The sequence below is a fragment of the Melanerpes formicivorus genome, unplaced genomic scaffold, assembly GCF_026170545.1.
Source record: "Melanerpes formicivorus ecotype bairdi unplaced genomic scaffold, bMelFor1.0.p_v2 SCAF_19, whole genome shotgun sequence".
Lineage (NCBI taxonomy): Eukaryota > Metazoa > Chordata > Aves > Piciformes > Picidae > Melanerpes > Melanerpes formicivorus.
In genome coordinates, this window is record NW_027142371.1 from 8,342,708 (window position 1) to 8,365,538 (window position 22,831).

Below are 22,831 nucleotides of genomic sequence, written 5' to 3' on the forward strand. Positions count from 1 at the left end.
CCTAGGTGGATTTTAAGCTCAAAATGAGGTGTTCCTGTCTTCTCTAACTCAGGTAACTCTTGTTATGGTTTTATTTGGTGCCATCTCTTCACATGTTTCTGTACGTGTACTGCCTCACTGGTGCCATGTGATTGCAGTGGCATGTGTTTGCCTTGCTGAGGGAGAGCTCAGACACAAACACTTTCTGCTTCATAGCATGGATTTGTCTGCAAATGTTTTCTGGGCTCATTTAGATGATGATCTTCCCTGGGTCAGCCCTGCTTTTGCTCTGCAGCTTACTTGCAAGGGGCTCCTTCTCTCAAATGATGCAGCAGCTGTGAGTGCAACACACAAATGGTTCCACTGTGTTTGTTGCTGATGGTCTGAAGAAATAACTCCTAAATTTGGTCTTGGCATGTTAGGTGTTGGTTAGCAAGGTAATTTGTTGTGTTGACACCGGGGTGGGTTTTTCAGTTGTGTTTGGTATTCACTTTGAAATCTTTTTGAGAGAAAAAGAAAAAAAAAAAAAAAAAGGAAAAAGAAAAGCAGAGTTTACATAAAACATATAAAAGAAGGGGAGTGAGGAAAGAAGATAATGTGTTCTCATGTTCTCTTGATCTATTTGGTAAGGTTTCTGTTGAAATTTCTCCTATTGCAGCATAAGTTTATGATGTATTTCAGTATGGCCTGGGTGTACCTCTGGAATGGTCTGAATGAGAATATCTCTAAATCTGTGGGAACTTTGGATTTCTATCTCTATCTAGATGTAAAGTTTAATTTTCTCAACTGTATTTGCATCCTGAGATATACAAAATACAGAAAACACAAACCTTTGGTATTCAGAGAAGTAGATGGCATTTGCATTCACGTCTCCAGTGACTGCCAGCCAGCATGCAAGCAGTGCTGCGCATACAGGCTGGGCTGCCCGTCGGGTGACAGTGCTCCCCAATCAAGCATCCTGTGGAGCGACTCAGCCTTTTCTCACATGCATACTCATTAGGGATTTTCTCTTATTACCTGGGTTATAATCCTTCCCCTGGGGGGGGATGCCTTGTGCACAAAATTAATTTCATTTGGCCACAGAAACTCCTTGTGCCTTTGGCGTAGAAGTCTTCATACGTACATCTAAGGCGTTTATAAGACTCAGTAGAAAAGATCTCAAACCAAGCTGGACTGGAGGTTGTTATTGAACTCAGTCAATACTTGTTTCAGAAGAAAATTACTTTTACTGTTGGGTTTTTTGTTTGTTTGATTGATATTTTTCCCCCCTCCTTTGAAAAACCATTTGTGGCTCTGCCTTTATTGACTGAGCTGACTAACGTGCAGGAGGGACAAGCTGAGTCTGCTCAGGTTTGGAGATGGACAAAAGGCAAGTCTACACCTGGCATCTCCTCTGCATTACACTTTACAGCTCAGATGGGGTGAAAATTGTCCATGTTTCCATATTTTTGTAGTCATTCTTTTCTTCTCTCTCTTCCCCTCCTTTCTTTCCTTTCAGACAGGTAGTTGTATCTGGCATGCTGAGAGGCGAATGGTGGGGTTTTTAACAACAACAATAATTTTGCATAAAATGCCTGCCTTCCCTCCCTGCCCTCCCCCCCACCCCCCAAGCATTCTTTTCTATGGAAAAAGTTAAAATTAAAACAACTGAAAATAAGTTTAAATTTTTGAAATAAATTAAAGCTGTTGAAAATAAACACAAGATCCAGTCCAAAAACCCCTGAGCTGTCAGTGTAACTGAAAATGTTGGAAGGCTTGAAATGCCTGCAGAGGACGGAGGGGAAAAAAACAAATGTGGTTTCACTATTTCTAGTAATTCTGGTATTTCACCTCAAGGGGGGAGTTAGGTTTGTTGAAATTGTTTTTTCCACAGAAGTTGTTACTTGAGCCCTCTCACTCCCTCTTTCTCTAATTGCTTTTCCCACAGCTTAAACCAGATTTTAATATTTCTTATCTTCCTCCCCTCTTTCTCTCTCTGAACATCCAGCCTTGCTGTTGTTTTGCTATTTGTGAAAGGAGAAGGGGAGAGGAAGGCACACAGCAGAAAAGCATCCATTTTTAGCAATGGTAACAGTACACACTTAAATTATTTTCTGAAACAAGTAAAAAAGGGTGGGTTTTTTTTCCCTTCCCTCTTCCATAACATAATAAACTCTATTTGAGTGTTTCTTAGGTGGCATGTGGCTTGACGGGCTTGAAATGTCATCAGCATCCTTAATGAGCTTGAGGTGTCTGTAACAAATCTCAGCCCTTTTAATGAATTCTTTATAGCTCTTAAGTGCTGCAGATAGAGATTGACGAGTGCAACCGGTAGCACAAAGTCTTGGCATGCCATAAGACGAACGGCCTTATCCTTTCCCTCTGGCATCCCATCTGAATTTCTGCTGCGGAGATAACCAAGAATCTGTCACTGCTATGGAGTTTGTAAAATTTAATTAGGAAACTAATAAAAGAGCTCTCATATAGTGCTACAGTTACCTAGGAGAGATTGTATATTGTTTTAGAGCTGCTACCAATATAAGAGTGTAAGAGACCTGTGATTTGAGCCAAGAGAGGGCTTACCACTTCTCTTTTGTAAACCTTCTTCTAGTGTGGTTAATACTTTACTAGAAAGGCATATTTGCACTCCTTGAATGAGCCATTTGTACATCACTGACGAGCTGATGCTGAGATGTTAAGCACCCCTCACTTTGGGAAGAGGTGTGGGCCTTTTTTCTTATTTCTTTTGGCTAGTTGCCATTCTTGCTCACACTCTCAAAATAAAAAGGGCCCATTTTCCAGTTCTAACTCCAATGCTTTAAAACCATCCTAGCATGATTAGAGCTTTTCTCATTGGGCTTTTCAGAGGAAAAGATTGGGAAAAGTTGTCTCAGCTGTAGTGGAGGAGCCACAAAGGACAGCAAGAGGAGAATCAGATTAGACTCATCTCAGTGGATACCTCTACAAGATCTACTCCTGAATAAACTCTGAGTGCAATACATCCAGACCTCCTCTTTTCAACTCAGCCAGTGTTTTGGCATTCATTTCAATCAAGCCAGTTCCACTTCTATGCGATTACTTTCAAAAGACCTCATATTTAGTAGATTAAATTTTATTCTGGTAGTACACCCTATAAAATGCACTACTTCCAACTAATCTGCCAGTATATATAGTATACAGCTAGTCATAGAATTCAACAGAAAATTAGTTAATTGCACCTTGAGAACTTTTAAGCTTTCAAAGATTTTTCCCACACCACATCAGAAAACCACTCATCTTTGTGTTCGTGTTCAGATTTTTTTTGGTGATAAGGCAACTTGAAAATGAAAAGCTGCTTCAAATAAAGAACACTGCTTTTTCTTCCCAGTTCTGAAAATGTCAAAGAAAGCTTCTTTGACCATTTCAAACCCATTGTTTTTAGAAGAATAATTCAAATGGGGGAAAAAAAAAGTAAATCTACTGAGGCCATCCCACCCCTCCTAACTATATCTGCTTGGGCAAAGCAGCATATTCCAGCAATGAAAAGAAACCACATTAAAAAGTATTGACCAAGTCTACTTAATATTTATTGCTGTTTGATAACTGGAGAGAATAGGAAAATCTTTCAGCAAAGCACCATGAGAAGGATTTTCTTGGGGAGCAATTTTACTGCAAAAATCATGGCTCCCTTATGACTTTCTCAGCAGAAGACCTGGCCTTGTGCCCCCCCCGCCCAGTAAATGAACATTGAGGAACGTTTTTGCGCTTCCTGAAAGCTCATGGTAAAGGGATTTTATTGTTCAAGGCTGTAGATAGCACACTAAGCTGAAGAGGGGGCACTCATGCCCCCAGAATGCTTGGATTGCAGTAGGCTGCTGAGAGGGTGGTACATGTGCTTGTGCAATAGCGCGATTGTTGGAGCCTTCCAGTGACAGATGTTGTTAAACTGATTTATTATCAACATAAAGGATGTTCAATAATAATAAAACAATGATGAATCCTCACTTTCTGCTGAAAGGCAACAGCTCATGGCCTGTGGCATGTGACTGAACTTGTAAGATGAATTCTACAGACTTCAGCTCAACAAAGCCAAAATGTTTGCCCTTTAAAAATAATAAGAGAGATCTTGAGCATACTGCCAGTCCTCTAAAAGATAATGCTCCAAATTAACTGTGTTCTCACAACAGCTCATAGCATTGTCCTAATGGCTGATGAGGGCTTTCTCAGCTGTGATATGTTTGTGGTGCACAAAGTATCTGGTTGTGACAGGGGAGTCAGGACTTAGATCTACTGTTAGATCTCGTCTTGCAGAAGTGTCAGGTGAGTCATTTTATCTTGGTGAACAATAATGGTGTCATTAAAGTGCCATGAGCACTAATGAATGCGGCACCGAGCTCCTTCTGCAAGTGAGCAAGTACCCTTGAGCCAAGAAGTTTATGAAATTATATCCACAATCATTTGATCTATCAGACAAACCTTGTGCTGAACCAGTGACAGTGTTTGACCAATACGTCGTTAAGACTTTCTCATGGTTAGGGACAAATTGTGTGGAATTAAATTATTTTCCTGTTGAAAGGCTCTTGGGAATGTTGTTTGACTATGGAGCTTGCTGCCTCTCAGTTATGGGTTCAAATCTAGCCTTATTAACTCTTACTGAAAAATTACCTCTCTGAGTTAAACCTTGTCCATGCTCTTCTCCTAATAGGATGTCCAGAACTGGACTCAAAGTCATCTTTGTTGTAAGGGATATAGAGTGCTGCCATAAAGAACCAAGAATATGAATGTGCCACAGGCATCACCCAGAAGCAGAACACCTCAGAGTAAGGATGGAGTTAAACTTCCCTTTCTACAGTATAATTACTGAGTGAAATGGGCTGTTTGTAATTATGATGATATTAAACCTGATAAAATTTTTGGGCCAGATTCTCTCCTCATTTGCACTGGAATGAATCAGGAGACTGTGTGAGGAGATCTTGGGCAAAGAGCACTTCAGATAAACCTCAGGCTAAACAAGATTGAAATCTTCCCCACCCATGATACCCTTCCAAATATCTTTCTTGTTCTTCTGTTAAAGGCCAGGTATATTTATGGTACAAACCGTATGAAGATGATTGCCATTAATTAACTGTGTAGTGAAGTTTTTTATCTCATCCTCTTCAGGAGCACTGAAATAATTTAAATACCAAAACAATAGTGTTGAAAAAGTTTCCATCTGTTACCCATGTTTTTTCCAGAGAAAACTTTTAGACATTGGCTTTTTTCCCAGGAGACCATGTCCCTGAGGAATAATATCCTGACCAGCAAACTGCACTAATTAAGGTATTTCTGTGTGAATCAGAGGGACTTTCCTCTTCTTTCATAAGATAGGAGTGATGACCTTTGGAGGGAGGAAAAAATAAAATCCAAGCAATGTTTCTAACAAGCAGGAAGCATGAGCACCTCTAAACTCACCTGATTTTAGCTGATACAGACAGAGTCATATAAGGGCTAGGCTGTCAGATGATGTATAGCTGTAACTCCACTGAATTACCGTTGAGCTGTCCTCATTTATTCCAGGTGTAAGGCAAATAATCTGACATCAGTAAGTCTGGTACAGCAACGTGGGTTTGGATGGGAATAATTTCCAAACAGATTTGAGAGCAAAATGAAAGACTATTTATGAAAAGACTTACCAGAAAAGCATCTAAATAAACAAAACCTTATTTATTTGCAATGCATAATTTCAGCAGCTTTATTTATAACAAAACCTCAGTTCTTTTAGAGATAAAAGCTGTTACACAATGTGCTATCTCAGTGACTATCTAGCAACCATTCTTAATTGTATTTACTTAAACACTTGCAACTTTTCTTAGCATATACAAAGTGACGAGAAAATCTTGATTGCTGAGGGCAGTTTCTCTCAATCACTGCTCTTGTAACAGGAGTTCTAAAGAAGAAATGAAAGTAGGAAGCTCTCCTACAGCAAGCCTCTCCACTCACACAAGCTCTCCTCCCAGCTAAAAAATAATACAATAAATTCCCACTTTTGTACACTCTGTACACTTTGTACACGACCAGCAATGTTGCAAAAAGTTAACAATGGAATTAGTGGTGTGAAATACATCACAAAGACACAGGGAGGAAGAATTGGTCTGTGCTGAATAGAATGGCTTTCTAAAAGTTGTCTGTTCCAAAGAGAGGGGAAGAAGCTGTTTGTAAAGAGGAGGGCATACACTTTTGCGAAGGCACTAGAAGATGACATTGTAGCAAGAGACATCAAAGCTTCTATATTGACTCCGAGCTTCTGTGGTTTTTCCAAGTTGTCCATACAGCTGTGGTTCCAGTTCAGGTCAAAAACTAGAAAGGAGCTGTCTCCAAAGCCAAACTTTGTGCCTGGGGGCACAGGAATATCCACAAGAGTAACTGATATTGCAAAATTTTTATTACTTGGGACTTCAAAAAACCCCAAAAGGAGCTCATGGGATTTTACCATTCCTGCTGCAAACTCTGCTAGTGACATTTTGATGCAGCCTCAAGGTAGAAAGCTCTCACTGTCTCAAAGAGACAGGCAGCAACTTTTTAGTCAGTAAAATATTTTAAAATAAATACTTTACCTATTCTGCAGCTCATTGAAGAATTACTTCATTGCTCCTTACCCCTAGGGACTGATAGTTTAACTCCTTTTCTAGTCTCCCAGACTCAGATAAGATGCTATGAATCATGTTGTAAAGTCAGTGCATCAGAATGATGCACCGAGGCAGTTTAGAAGTAATTTCATAAGTCTCATTTGGACCCAAGCATGTGCTGACTCCTGGCACAGACCTCCTGTGGAAGGGGAACAGGTTGAGAGTGACGTGTCTCACACTGTGGGGTGCAGTTCTCTGCCCAGGCCAGAGCTGCACATGCTTCTGCTGCAGTGTGGCAGGACTCAGCCCTCCTCAGGCAGTACAGCCCAGGTTTGTTCCTGGCAATGTGCACTTCAGACTTTCATCACTGTCACCACAGACTGCCATCAAATTCTTGGGAATTAAGTAGCAACTGCAGCCTAGTCAGCAGGGCTCCATGCAGGAAGAGCAGAAACAGGAGCGTCCAGGTTGCGCTTCAGACAGATTTCAGCCAGGAACTGGTTCTGCTAAGTAGGTTTAGATTTTGCTTATTCGAATGGCATTGAGGTTTATCTCCAGTCTGTGCTAGAACAGGATATGATCTGAAGTGGCCCTCTAGGTTAAAGAGAAAAGGCATGAACAAAGCAGCAGTCAAACCTGAGGCTAAATCCCCATGTTGTCCTTCCCCAGCCTGGAGTTGAGAAAGATGGGTTGAAAAGCAGCACCTGTCCTGAGGGGAGCCCTTGGCCAGCAACAAAATCCAGGCAGCAGAGAGAGATGCCCTGGGAAATGGTAATTTCTCCTTCCTCCACCTGAGGAGTTCCATGACCCAGGTACAGAGGAGGGCAGGGGCAGGAGGGGAAGGGCTTTGTTCCTTGCCTCCCCTTGAAGTGGCACTTTGCATCATCCTTCTGTATTCACACAAAAGGGACCTTGGTAGTTTTGTATTCTATAACAATGAGTCTGGTATTTCCGTAGTGATGCATATTGTTACAATCTCTCTCTGCTTTGTTTCCTCAGCATATTTTTTTATTAAAAAGTCTTCCCAGCCTTAAATAAGTACAGAATAAGTGTGGTCATTCTGGGAACATGAGAGGCCTGATTATCTGACCATCAAAGCCTATGCTGTAAACAGGATACTAGTAAACAGGAACTGAACCCCATATGGAGAGTTTGTGGTTTTCTTCAGCCTCTGTTTGTTATGTCTTACATCCTGTTAATTATAGAAAAAGAGCTGGAAAGTTGGAAATAATCTTTTCTCCAGATTATTTCCAGCTTCCCTCAGACAGAAGAAAATGCAGTACAGTACTGTCTTACCTTGCTTTCTTCAGATGTAAAGCATTAAGACAATTCATTCCGAAGGGATCACTTTTCAAGAGGATTATAAGTAGATTTATTTTTTTCTTAATTACAAAAGGAAAATTAAGATCTTAGCATCTTGTTCAGGGAATCCTTTCAAATTTTTGCACAGCTTTTTCAGCATGCTCTTTGGAGTTTGTTTGAGAACTTTTGATGCTTTTTTAAGACCATTTGTAAGACTGGCATAATTAGAATCATAGAATTCTATGATTCACATTGAGTGAGTGGGTCCTTAGAATGAAGGTTTTGTTGCATGAAAACAAATGACAAGACTGAGTTTAAAATCCTGATTTCCAAGTTGTCCATGTTGTTGGGAGGCCCTGCTAGTAGTGTGTCTTTCCTAGTTTACTGGCGTGGTTTGCTCAGCTACAGCAGATTGTCTGTGCATCCAGAGAGGTTTCTCCAGAGCTGAGCAGAGTAGACCACCAAGCTTGTGTTCCCTCTGCTTGTTCTTTACCTTTGATTTATATGAATGGTTGCCCATCTTTTCAGCACAGTTCAGTCTGAGCTTCCAATGTCTGCAAGTTGATTCAGAAGCAAAATACTGGAAGTGTTTCTCTCTGACGTTTTGTGATTTGAGGGGCATGCCCCTCTTTTTCTTAAGAACCTGGTATGGAGCTTTGGGTGCCGTGGCAGAATGGCATAAGGTGGTCATGCATTGTCTGGACCTCCTCTTATCAGAGTAGTCTTCGGCTTTGCAAAGCAAAAAGCTGAAATCTATTTGGTTCAAGGTTCCATGTTGTCTGTGGCAAACTGAGAGCACCAACTAATGCTTATGTTTCTTAGACAGCCCTGAACCAGAGACCACAAATAAATCTGCTGTTATGTTATTTTTCAGTTCTCTACTCTCAACACTGTTTCTTTAAACAGCTCTCTGATGCTAACCATCTGCTGTAAATTGCTACATCACTCTTGAGCTCTGCAAGGCCAAGTCTCGTGTGCTCTATCCTCAGCAGCAAGCTCAACTTCCAGGCTCAGGCCAAGTCCTCCCTGTGCAATGCAGAGCCTCAGCTGCTATCAGGTCTCACCCCTATTGTGAGGAAGATGGGAAGATCTCTTCTCCCTACATCCTCTGGGCTCAAGGCCTTGAAGCACCTCCAGTTCTGGGGCTACGAGTGGGACAGGAAAATAATGTCAGGATTATGGGATCATGGGATCAGGAGAAAGAATTAAAGAAGTGTCAAGGGAATTGGCTGCTTACGAACAATAAGATTTGAATGCTGTATAAATGCTCAGTTCTGGCATAAATCTGTTCCCATTAAACTCAAGGAATAAAATTCCTACCAACTTTACTAGGACCAGAGTGTGGCTAGTGCTGAGAGCTTTTGAAAATCCCACTTTATAGCTGCATCCTCTTTATGTATCCATTTTAATGACATGATTAATAAAATACCAATGGAGCTCCAAACAGTTCTGTGTTCATTTTCCAAAGCAGTTTGACTCATCTGTAATCAAAACCAGACTCCCAATTACACTAGATTTTAATTGTTCTCCTTTAAGGATAATTACTAGTACTCTGAAAAACATTACTATGAGTAGCTGGTGATGAGTAGGAATAGGCATCCTAGCTTCTCTCAGTCTGTTCTGTCATTTGAGTTACGAGGGATGTAATTGGATATGTGACACCCAGACAGAGAGTGGTTTCCAGCATCTGAGAGTGCTCCCTTTCAGTTAATGTGTTAATTTGGGTTCCATCTTCTCATTTGTTCTCCTTTGATCTATCATTTCATAAAGCCAAAGCACCAGATTATTAAGTGTGTGTGCTTGATTTATGTGCAAGACTGCATTTGCATACGCGCGTTAATATCTTTAATCTTTTGGTCCAAATTTCTGCGAGCCACGGTATGGAGTAACACAAGCTGTAACATCACACTGCGTGGCAACAACTGGTGGGAATAGAACTGTCCTGTGATTTGGCCATATTCACATACCAGGAGCTATTTTCCTTTTGGAAATTTTGAATATTACCAATCGAAATGTATCTGTAAGCAAGCTATAAAGTGAGACATGACATGAGCTGAAGGGCATGGAGCAGGAGGCTGAATCTCATGCTCATCATATCAGGACTTTCAGGAATATGGTGTTAAAATCTCAGCAAGTGAGACTTATCCTTCTTTTTGCCTAAGAATAAAGAACCAGGGACTTTATTTCCTGACTGGGAGTACAACTAGGACTGTTTTTATTCTGAAATGCTGCCTGAGAGGTTAGATGTGGAAATGTTTACAGCGCAGGGCAGGTTTCTGGCGTGATTTTATTGATACTCACCTAGTTAAAACAGCAGTGCCAGAATTCTGCTGTCATTTATCCCTAGGCACAAAAGTAGGCAGGTGTAAGAAGGGTGTCATTCTGACAGACTGATTCTTTAAACTTTCAGGGCTCTGGAAAGCTAAAGCTGTTTTGGTTTTTTTTTCCTCTAACACCCAGCCCAAAGGGGTTAGCAGAGCTGCTATTACTGTAGTACTTTCTTTTTATAATCACTGTAGGATACTTTGAGACATAAAATAATACAATAATATAAATATAATGATATAATCCTTTAAGTATTATGCCAGTAATTATTTGTATTAGCAAGTATTGTTTTAATAACAATGTCCTTCTTCAAAGTGCTCCACAAACTCCCTAATATAATAAGGTTTGTGTTAAAATAAGATTTCCAGTGGGAAATGCTGACCCTTAGAAATGTAGTATTGCTTGTAAAATGTCTGTTCCAGTGATACTTCCACCCATCAAGGGGAAATTTAGGAAAATTTCAGGAAAAAAACTGGTTAGGATACCAGCCTACAACTCTTCCTGTACAGCTGAGGGGTGGAGGTCTCTGTGCCACAGCCTTCAGCTGAGTGTCTGGGACTTGGCACTCAGTCATATAAATTTCACCCTAAGCTATCAGATAAACTGGATCTCCCCTTCTCTAGTTGGAAATGTTTGACTTTGTTCTTTGCTAGAATTAAAAGCTCTGCTTGAATTAGTTTGAGTTCTGGTTGACTGGTTGGCTTCAGAGATGCTGGTTTGTGTTTGCTATGAAGTATATCTGTCCACTGTTACTGTGGCTTTGCATGTTGCAGTGGAGTTTGAAGATTTCTGTATTGCCTAGAAGCAGTCAATGACTGGGTTTGCCTCCCAATGTGTAGGATTTTATGTGGTGGAAAGATCATTGTAAATATGAACATCATGTATCCTGCCCTCTGATTTGAGTCTCCTGGAGAGGGATATGGTTGTCCTGCTGCTTCATGGCCTAGCTCATCAGTGATTCTGAAATTGTAAAGGTCTGTGTCTTGCTTAGAGCTACCAAGCCATTATCAGATGTGGATTCAAATCCAGAAGTAGATGGCTTTGAAAGCCCCTCTCTTGGTTTGAAGATGTTGCTTTCCCTCCATTGCATCTCTGCTTTGTAAGTGTGTAGCAAAAATTTTGCCTTCTTTTAACTTGTCAGAGTAATCTAATCCAGACTTTTCTGACAGCAGTTACAGCCATTTCCAAGCAACAAGCTTTCAGAACTAGCTTTCCTTTTCATCCCTTATTTATTTATTTATTTTGACGTATCTTGTCTTAACAAATCATGTTGCTTCATGTTGTCTTAAATGATGTGGTGCAAAATTAAAAGAAAAGCCACTCTGGCATATATCAAAATGTTATTTAAGAAAAAAACAAAAACACCAAAGTTTGCCATTTGTTTTGCTCCCAAGTAATCCCAAGAGGCAGAGCACTGTGAGGTTTTCTATGAATGCATTTACAATAGGAGCCAACCACACATTTCACTGAATCAACAGGCTTGTCTCGAGATATTTATGACACAAATGTTGAGACTTCTGTTTAGTCAGCCATCCCCAGGGAAACCTACATTTCCGATAGCACCTAAAGAAATGAAGCACATGGTGTCAACAGTGTCTGTGAAACACCTGAAAAATCCCTGAAAACACAGCTTTGATGGCTAAGTCATCTAGGGTTTTGCAAACAGTGTGCTGAGTAGCCAGTTCCCACTGCAAAGAGAATGGAAAAGCAACACTCCCAACAGCTGGAGCCAGAAGCAACATATCTATCTTCACCATCACCAGCAGAGACAGAACAGCAACAATCCCATTTTGTCCTAGGAGCTGAGAAACTACCATTAGCTCTGGATGTGTCACCTATAAAAAAATCATTGTCTGTCTGCCCAGCTGAAAGGCTGACTTTCTGTCACTCCCAGGGAGGATGCTGCCCTCCTCTTCACCCAGAGAAGGTTGTTTGCCTCTGAGCTAGGACTCTCTGGCTCATTTCTGATGGAAGACTAAGTGCTACTTTCCAAGTTTATCATTGCTTCACAAAGAGGTTGCAGTCTGGGTTAACCCCAGAACAAATAGTAGTGTTTCCTGTATTTGGGGCTCCATCCACAAGATCCCTAAGAAGGGTTAGCAGCAGACTCTGTACCCTGGGGATGAAAGGCAGAAGCGTATTCTGCAGTGGCTGCATGGGCAGAGGAGACCAATCTGCAAGACTGGTGCCAACCTTAGTCCCAGCTGCCCAGCTGCCGCCTCTTACCACAACCCCTTGGAGTGTCATCTCAGCTATTTTTCCAACTGGAGCCAGACTACTTCATCATGTCCTCGGTATGAAAAAAACTTGTGAAGGGGGCAACCTTTGATCCCTAAAAGCTTTCAGAAGTGTTAATTCCACATCTGGAATATTGTCACGGAGAGGCTGAATTCCAGTGTGTAGAAGAGCAGAGGCAGCACCCAGGGGGTGAGTGCAGCCTGCTCAAAGCTGTGCCATGTGGAGAAGGGCACTTCTTGCTAGGCTTTGTGCTCAGGCTTTTATGATGCTTTTAGTATAAGAGACTCTTATCATGGTTCATTTACTTCCATGCTTGTGGTTTTGCCACTTGGGAGCAATTATAGGATCCTCTGATTCATGCTAAGGGAAGAGCTGATGGTGAATTATGTGGCTATTTTTTGGTGGACTTTTGTTGGTACTGAGCTAGATGATGTTAAGACACTTTGGTCCAATTAAGCAAGCGATTATCCTGTCCCTGGCCACGCAGCATATTTTGTTAGCTACACTCCTTGCCTGATTGAAAAGGAAATATTGATAGAAGTTTGAACACAAGCTGTTAATGATTTTTCTTTGCTCTAATAAAGGCAAGCTTTTCATTAAGATCCACTTTTTGGTGTTTAGTGTGCTTTTTATTTATTATTTGCTTTGAATTTCCAGAATGTCTATGCTCTAACCATTTCTTTTTGTTTCTTTTTTTGTGTGTGCCACCAGTACTGATGTCACTTGAAGATCTGAATGTCAACGTCATAAAACCAGCGCTAGGAAAAGCCACAAGAGATTGCATAAAATCCAGAAGAACTAAAAGTTGAAGACTCTCTTCCAGAAAATCTATTTTTCCCTCTGGTGAGTAGGTGGAGATATTTTATGTCTAGAACAACTCAAGATGCTGCAACTGGAATTTTGATGTCGTTGATCGTCTTGCTGAAACAATTTGACAGCAGCAGTGTTTTTTCCCCAGTGCCCTTGTAAATTGTACATGTTTCATACTCCATTATTAATTGGAACCAGTTTTCTTCCATTTAAACAATGTAGGGAAGAAGAAGGTGGGAAGAGGATTTCCCTGACTCTGATTTTTCATTAGTTTGGGAGTAGAAAAAAAATGTGCATCTTTTGAAGCTGAATGTAAATCTACCAAAACGTTGCTTGCAAAGTCTGAAATTGAGCAAAACTCTTTGGAGCCCTGAGGCTCAGATGAAGTCTGGAGCAGTGGTCAGAAGATTCCTAAAATTAGCTGAGGGCAGGAATTCTAAAAGAGAAAAAAACACAACAAATGTGAATGTTTGTTCTTCTCTCAAGCATTTGAGGGGATTAAACATTGCACCCAAAGTGGAATGTTTAATTCAACCTCAACTATGGAGACTTCAGGCCAGAATTTGTAATCCCTTTGGAGTATTTCAGTAATGGAAGGAGCATGGAGAAGTGCTGCAGCTGGCCCTTGTAGGAGCAGATCACTCACTGGGGTAGGTTTGAGTTGAGCTCCATGGCTGTAAATGACAGCACTGGAACAACGACCTGAGCTGTTGACCCGGCTTCAAATGGCTCTGAAGACCAGGGAGGAAGAGTCACTTTCTCCATGCTCCCTCCTCTTTCTCAGCAGATTTCCAGATGAAACACTGATCAGATGTAGAGCAGCTTCAAAACAAGTTTTCTTTCCTCTGCCAATTATCTTTCTAAGCAAGCCAGCTTAGAGACAGCTAGTCTGCTCCTCTCCAATGCATTGACTGATTTCAGGCCATTAGCACTCCTAGAATCATTAATTCAATTAATTGAAAAATGTATTTTCATCTGACATAGTCAAATGTCTTAATGAAGCTTTCTGAGTTTTCTACCTTCTGCCATCTTAACCTCTATAAGACAAAAAAGAGTTGGAGTGAGAGAAATACATGCACCAAAAAGATGGTATTTTACCTGCTGGACATATTCATAGATTCATAGCACACCAGGTTGGAAGGGACCTCAAGGATCATCTAATCCAACCTTTCAGGGTGGAAAATATAGTTTCAATGAGATGGCCCAGCACCCTGTCAAGCTGGACCTTGAAACTGGCTAATGTAGGGGAATCACCTCCTTTCAGAGTTTATTCCAAAGTCTAATAATTCAAATGGTTACTCTATTTTATTTTTTTCTGGCATCCAGTTTGAATCTCCCCACTAGCAACTTGTACTCAGGTTTGTTAGCATCCATCTGTCAGACCAGGATGGGTTTTGGACAGGATAGATGAACCCCATATAATAGACTGTCCATTCTGAGTGGTGTATAGAATCATAGAATCAATAAGGTTGTAAAAGACCTCAAAGACCATCAAGTCCAACCTGTCACCCAAGACATCATGACCACTAAACCATGGCACCAAGTGCCACATCCAATCCCCTCTTGAACACCTCCAGGGACGGTGACTCCACCACCTCCCTAGGCAGCCCATTCCAACAGCAAACAACTCTCTCTGTGAAGAACTTTCTCCTCACCTCGAGCCTAAACTTCCCCTGGTGCAATTTGAGACTGTGTCTTCTTGTTCTGGTGCTGATTGCCTGGGAGAAGAGACCAGTCCCTTCCTGGCTACAACCTCCCTTCAGGTAGTTGTAGAGAGCAATAAGGTCTCCCCCGAGCCTCCTCTCCCCCAGATGTGGCTTTACTCACTGTGTCTTACCCAAAATGTACATGATCCAGGAAGGAAGGAAAAGGAGGTTTTGCTTCTCCAGAGCTGAAAACTACTTTGCTTCTTTTCCAAGAAATTCAGCCTTACGCTTACACTCACTCTAATTGTATGCTACATGGTCACTATTTTGATCTGCTGATCCTTGAAACAGCACTGAAGTCTTAGAATTTGCAAGGAAATCTCCTCTCACTTTGATTTTTTAATTACTAGAGTGGAACACTGTTTCCAAAGCTCCTCCAGGACTTATGCAAGCTGGGTTGCTGTGGTTTTCCTCTAATGTTGACCTGAACTGAGAAGCTGTAGGCCACAGATGTGATTGGCAACCCTTGTCTCTTCGATGTGTAGACTCCCCAGGCAGCAGTGTGCTGTGTTCCGAGGATGTGAAACAAGTATGACGTATGATACTCTTGAACCTGTTCTTCTGATGGGCTGTCCTTACTTCATGGGCTACCTAAACAAACAAGAGACTAGAGGGCACAGGAGGCTCATCTGGCTCAAGCTACTGTTTTAAATGAATAAATATTTGAAGGATAAACTGACCATGGCAGGACACATTACAGAAATTCAGACTGAGTAATAAAACCATGGATAACTGTTTCAAGACTGGGGATAGGACAGGAGCAGAAGGCAGTGTAGTGATAGCCCTTGGCTAAGGCATCTTAATACTATGGCCTTTCTGAAGGACAAAGTAGAGCCAGTTTTTACTGCCTGACATCCTACCACCAAAGCAGGGACATCTGATTTCCACCAAAGGAGGTAAGAAGCACTGAGAGAATTTCAGACACTGTTTAAAATCAAGAAGCTGGATTCCTGCCCTAGCATTCTGTGGGGCAGCAGAAGGAAGGCTGGGGTCCTGGAGGGGACAATGTGAAGTGGACCTTCAGCTCTTCCTGGCTCTCCTACTCTTCACCAGCCTTGGCATAGTCTTTCCCTCACTTAGTTTCATCCAGATATTTGTCAGGTGAGCTTTAAAAGAGCAATGCAGAAATTCTGTCATTCCCATTTAATACAGAAGAACAATTTTACCAGGTATCATCTTCGTGCTTGTCCTAAAACTGCATAAAACATCCTGTCAGTTACAGAATATATACAAATAACATACACTCATGGGGTTTAAGAGGATGAAATCCAGATGGAAGGTTGTTTTCTCAACAGAAAACATGGGCCAAGCCCTAATGTGCTGCAGACTGGCACAGCTGTGAGGGACAATGCCAGTTTGCTTGCAGGAGAGCTCAGACACATTTTGTTTTGCTCCTGCTGCCTGGGCTGCATCACCAGCACACATCTCCTTTACAATTACCTGCCACAGCTGCAGCAAGCTCATAGTCTGTGATTTTCATCCACCTGAATTTGATTCTGGGGATGTGAGTTGGGGCAGCAGCCTGACCATAGCGTGTGTTTATCCCCTGGGCTGTGAGGCCAGCAGCTGCTCCTATTAGGATGATTTGCATATGGCCTTGGCACGGTTTTGAGTGAATCAACTGTTCTTCATGGGTGGGGACAGAAAATCTGTCTCCTTTGGACTTGCAATCGTTGTTGTTGCATTAAGCCTTCATTTGGAGTGCAAGGAAAAGATTGATTAAAGAAATAATGATAGTTTAAAATTAGAGTTTTTAAAGTAATTAAAACCAGAAAATAAATAAGTGGTGTGAGAAGAGGAGCAAAGAGTACCTGTGTGTATTCAGTCATCTCCATATACACTCACAGATTCTGCCTCTCCCCATCCTTCCATGCTATCTGCCAACAGGGCAGAGTAAGCCTGGAGAAGCAACACACCTAGCAGTTAGCGTCAGCTTATTGCTTTGCCCTGTGTCTTATTTCTGTGCAGGTATCTGCTGGCTGAAGCAGGAAAGGGGAGCTGGGTGCATTGTGATACTGTGGGTGCTGGATGACAGACTCTTTTGAGTCAGTTCTGCAAGGCTTTTTAGGTTCTTACCTTTGGTTTTAGTGGCAGTTTGGCACCTATACAGCAATCAGGTTTTTAAACACCAGTGTGTGTCTGGTCTTTCTGTTTTGAGAAGAAAGGATGGGAAAAGGGTAGATGTCCTCGAAGCCTGGGTGGCATAGAGGAAGCAAACAGAGATTGTCTCTTCCAAGATTGTCTCTTCCATGAAAAGGGTAGATGTCCTCAAAGCCTGGGTGGCATAGAGGAAGCAAACAGAGATTGTCTCTTCCAAGAAAGCAGTATAGGGGTGTCAAAATGAAATGAGAAGATTCAGAGTAAGGAAAAACTGTGTATTTAATCTGTAAAACTCTCTTCTAGGAGACACAGTGATCACTGAAAATTTAGGTGGGTTCAAAATTCAGCAACAAAAAATCCATCCAGATCCATTACACCCAGTAATGGTACCTGTGAGTGCCCTTGCAACACAATGACAGGTGCTCTAGGAAAGCAGTGCCCCACTCCAGCTATGCCTCCTGCTCCCCACCATGCAGAGCAACCATTACTGCCTGCTCCTGAGAGCACTTCAGCCAGGCCATTCCTAGTGCTCTTAAGGAGCCTAAACAGATCTTTCACAAGGCACCTTTGAAACTTGATTAATGTGGACAAATCACTTTGAAATCTTGTGATGAAAGGGGCTGCATAGATGTTAAGTCTGTCCCAAAGCTTGCTTCTTGCAATGTGAAAATGATAACTGAGTTGACAAAACTCATTAAATGCAGCACCTTTATCACAAGGTATAATCTGTAAAATGTTACAACACAAAATGTTGGCAAGTTACCAGCACATCATCATCCGATTTCAGTTACAGAACAGTGACCTGGTGATAAGCTCCTACTTGTTCAGCATCAAGAGCTCCTGGGATGATGTATTAGGAAATTCCCCACCGGCTACCTAATGTTTTACTTCTGTCCCGATGGCTTTCTGCCGGACCAGAGAGCTGAGGAGCTGCTTCCACCAGTGACTCTGGCTGCTGTTGGCTCACGAGGCAAAGGCTCCAGCAGTGCTCCAACAAACAGCAATAGACGTGGGCAGCAGTTACAGAAAGCTGCTTTGAAAAACACTGTACAGATTTCACAATTAGGACACATGTCAGTCTTTTGAGGATTAAGATGAACCTGGTCTTTCTTATGCAGCTGATCTCCACTCGGAGGACATAAGGGTTTGTGGTTTTTTTCTGGCTTAGTTGTTACAAGCAGAGATAATTAAAGTTTGGGTCATCAACATTTTATCATGGGGGCAAAGAGACTGAAGAGGCTTTTAGCATGGTGGTAGCATTTTGGAAACCTTTTGTGAGAATACAGATTTCTTACTGCCATCTGGAATAGAGGAAAACCAGCTAGGTATCATGGGGATGTTTGCATAGACTTTCTTAGAGTAAAATAAAATTTAAGCAAAATAAATCCAGTGTTTTAGCAAAATGGTCTGCATAGTCTATTGTTGAGCTCATAGAGAACTGTAGCAAAGAGTATTTTCAAGTGGTTTTGTATTCCAGCGAGACTATTTCACAAGCTTGTTCTTAGCACTTATGGAACGCTTTATGTTTGCAGAGCTCCTGAAAACAACAAGCTTGCTAAAAAAAATACAAGCGCTATTTTTAGGGCTGTAATGTCTAAAATAATAGCACATTGACAGGAACTTCAGCAGTTTCAATAGGATGCCACAGTGCTTGGTGGTTTACGGTCCCCCTCCAATTCCCAGCTGGCTCAGCTCAGACAGACGACCCGGCTCACTGCGACCGGAGCATGGGTGGGCACATTTGAGTCTGGGCTGACCAGACCCTGCTGCCAAATTGGGTGAGCTGTAGCAATCTCTTCACCCACTGCTGAAATGCAGTCATTGTCTCTGATTCAACCTGGGCTCTTCTGAACACCACCAGAAAGCCTTCAGCTCTGACTTTGTGGTGTGAAACTCGAATGTGGAAAAAGTGAGCTTTCAACTGGATTGCTTCTCCTGGTTTACTGATTTTTTTACCCTCTCCTTGATTTCTTAGTGAAATCTCCCAGCTGTTTTGTTTCCCATTCCTGCATTCCTTTTCCAGCATTTTGTGATGGACAGCAGAGGTTCTCTCTAAGCATCAAGCACTTACTTTGGCACAGCCATCTGCCCCTGGAGCAGGACTGATGTGCCATTCCCCATCCCGCGGCTCTCTGAGCCAGCCATTAGAGCTGCCTCTGAGCAGCATATCCATTCCCACTGTTGTTTCTCCCAAAGTGTAATATGAATCCAGGAGCAGCTTTGTTGAACTATAATCTGGGTCAACAGTGTCTGGTGGGTTGAAAGGTCAGGCTGAAACTCCATCTGTTTTAGCTCTCCATTGGAACCATGAAAGTACTTTAAACTTGAGATGTTCTGTAGCATTCCTAAATTATCTGTAATGTGTAGTGACACCAAGAACTGTGGTCTAGAAATGCCATATTTTTGTCTTTTTTGTTTTTTTATCTGACTGGGTGAGGCATCAGATTTAGGAAGTAAATTCAAATCAGCTGGGCATAGGTCAGTGTCTGTATGTAGGAAGGGATGGCATGGTAGGTGCCTCTGGCCAATAAAATGCCTGTCCTACTGAGATCTGGCTCCAGGGCTTATTAAATACCAGGCATTTTTGACTAGTTAAAGACCAAACAAAATGTGCTTTTTCTCCTTTGATGATTAAATTCAGCCTTGAAGTGAAGGGTATCATTTATATAAACACTTGCTTTTGTGTATGTGCTGTCCTAAGAGATTAGTGCATCTGCATGCCTACTTCTAAGGTTCTTTTGCTTTCAGGTGATAGTAAATGTATCATATAGACTGAGGAAACTGCCAAGGTGTCACAGAGGGCAGGGCACATCTGCCTTTCTTCTGTCCCTTGGGATCCAGTCAGGTTTCTCCAAAATCTGCCCTGGAAGTGCTTAGCATTGCTGGTTCCCACTGCTCCTCGGCTCAGGTCCAGAGCTCTCCTGAATCATTTCCAATACCATTAGGGTTTTTTTTTTGTGCACCAGGGACCCCTTTTCCAGTACAGTTAATTCTGGAACATAGAGGAACAAATTAGCGTGGGAGGAAGGTCAGGAGTACCAACAGTTTTATTTCACTCTAGGGCCAAGTGTAGATTAGGTCTCAGCATCTCCGTTCAGCTGGGTTATTTCATCTATTTTACATCGCAGTGTTAAAGCATCAAAGGCTGACTGATGCAGGACTGTTCTTGGTCCATCTGCATTGTGAAATATTAGCAAGGTTTTGACTGAGATGGCAGCTGCAGGGATTGGTTTTGTTCTTAAGGTGGTGACTTAAAGAAGCTTTAACTTCAGCAACAATTCATGGTTTCCTTAATTTTTATTGGCTTATAAGAAGCACAACCAAACTGAGGGCAATGGTGAAATGCCCCATGAGACTGTCTCTGGCCATGCTCAAGGGAGAAGATTGGTCCCAGTCAGAAAGCACATCCTTCTAAGTGTGCCCCCAGCATGTCACCCAAAATCAGTCAAGATACCTTGGAAAGATGTCTTTGAAAACTCAGGTGGTCAGGAAAGGAGCAATGTATGGCTGGCAAAGGGCTGTGGCAGTTACCTACTGACACAGATTAGGAGTCTGCAATTGCAAGACCATCAATAAATGGCTGTGATTTTTCACACTGGGCCTTTTCCCCTCTGTTAAAGCCCAAAAGACAGTGACTGGCACTGGGACTGCTTAGGAACTGGAAAGCAGCAATAGCTTCTTCATGCTGGAATGTTCTTGAGATGTCTTCTCCTCCTGACAGCCCTGCACAGTTTGGTGTGGGAGCAGACCTGCCTTGACGCAGGGCAACTCTCTGCACACTTATTCCCAGCACCTCACTGACATCTTCTCATACAGTGCAGGTTTAAAGCTGGGATGCAAACCAAAGACCACACTGGTTTCTATTATTTATAGCTAAGACAGAGACAGTGACATCACTGGTGACCTCCTCTTGCCACCTTTAACCTTTCAGCTCTGTCCGCTGGCTCCCCATCCTCAAGTAACACAAAGATGAGAACGAAACTCCTTGCTCTGGACTACAGTGTGATAATTGACTGAAGTCACGCTAGCTACACAGAGACAAATCTGCAACTGATTATGAGGTTTTCTTCTCAATTAATTGTCAGAAGCAAAGGGGTGTTTGATGTTTAATGTCTTTTTCTTCTTGTTAAATGCATTCTTTTTTGCCACCCATCCTCAGACACTGGGATTGGACAGAACTGTACAATGCAAAGCTGCGGAGCTGTCAATGTATTCATGCATAAGCTGTCTGAAGTGCTCATCTGCTGGCTCCATGTTACACGCAGGTCTGTGGGGGACCTCGGGTTTAGATCTGTCGACAGTAACATTGACATCCTAGTTGGAGGCACCAAAGGAATCCTAAACCCGAGTTCAGAGCGTGAGATTTAGATGCTGCTGTGCGTGTTCTATGGGCCAGGCGAGGGAGAAGGAGTCTTCTTTGTGCTCTGTGGGCACAGTATCTGACTGTGAATGTTAAGTGTGCCCAGACTGTCCTCACAGATCTGTCTCTGGACAGAGGAAGGCAATTCCTCTGTCTTTGAAAATTCTTCTTTGGCGGTGATGTTTTTTTCATGTGGTCTGAACACAGGAACAGATGCTTTGGTTCTCAGGAGTATTTTCAGGGAGTGGGGGGAAATCTAAGGAAACAGCAATGGGAAAGAGGTTAGTGAGAGTTTTAAAAGGGAGAGGAACCAAGGTCTTGCCCTGTGTGACTGAACAAATCTAGGACCAAAAGGATAATTAGTCTGTGAAATCTTCTACTTTTGTGCTCAATAGATTTTTATTTAAAGAAAAATAGTGAAATCATCATCAGTTTGTGGATATTTTGCATCCTAAGAGATGTCTAACTCAATTCAGAGGCTTTACAAAGGTGTAGGGGACTAACAGCTCATTTTTGAAACAGGAAGATGAAGCTCAACATCCCAGGGTGTCTCAGTGCTGCTGGTCAGTGCATCCTTCTTGCTCACAAAGCAGACCACCTCCAGAGTGGACCTGTGAGCCAGATTCTGATCCCAGCCAGGTCAGTGGCACAATCTGTGCCTTCTCCTATGGGACTCTGTTTCAGCCCTAGTGTCTCCCATAAGGGTGCTTAATCCTGCTGGAACTTAAAATTAGCACAAGTGGAAAGATCTGAACTCATTGTAATTCAGCAAATTACTGGCAGAGGTCTGATTAAGACTTTGAATTTCTGTCTCCCCATCCTCTGCTGCAACCACAGGCAGGATTGAACTGATTGCAGCAAATCTTTGGGAGGCTTATTATTTTAGAGCTCATATTTTGAACTTTCAAGATGTAATGTAGATCAGAAAGTAATGATTAGCTTTATGAAAAGGTAAAAGAAAGACCAGGGTCTTGTAACTTGGAAATTGCTAGAGAAAAGTAAATCATTCTGCACTAGACTGTGTTTTAAGTTACCAATTGAACCAATTCCTTAAGATAAATCTCTTAATTTGTTCTGTTTTAGAAACAACTGCGATGCCATATTTCACTCAAAAAAAAACCCACCCTAATAAAAACCATATTTGAGGTACTTTACATCCTTCATCAGATTTTCATAGTGAATTTCATGTTACATTAATCATGATGGTTTACATTCTGCTTGACCATTTTATTACAGCTAGAGGGGAGTTTTATGTATCTGTTCATATGTATATATGTACATAAAATGAGTAATGGGCCAAGTTTGGCAATGTTTGACCTGCTGAATGAGATGATCTCTTGAATGGGATGGGGAGCAGGAAAGATTCAGAGGAAAACTCAGCCCTGCATGTGAATCTGCCTCACTGATTTTTTTCTAGAGCAGTTAATAATTTCCCGTGGATGCGCTGC

The 22,831-nt window shown here is 41.9% G+C and overlaps 1 long non-coding RNA gene across 7 annotated transcripts in view; it reads left to right on the forward strand.

Moving 5' to 3' along the window:
- Positions 1-4,646: 4,646 nt before the first annotated feature.
- LOC137446915 (uncharacterized) overlaps positions 4,647-22,831 on the forward strand; it is a 120,157-nt gene continuing 101,972 nt past the window's right edge. For all 7 annotated transcript variants that reach the window (XR_010988753.1, XR_010988751.1, XR_010988755.1 and 4 more), the window contains exons 1-2: positions 4,647-4,757; positions 13,119-13,250. This is a non-coding gene — a long non-coding RNA (uncharacterized lncRNA). The remainder of the gene's footprint in view (positions 4,758-13,118; positions 13,251-22,831) is intronic.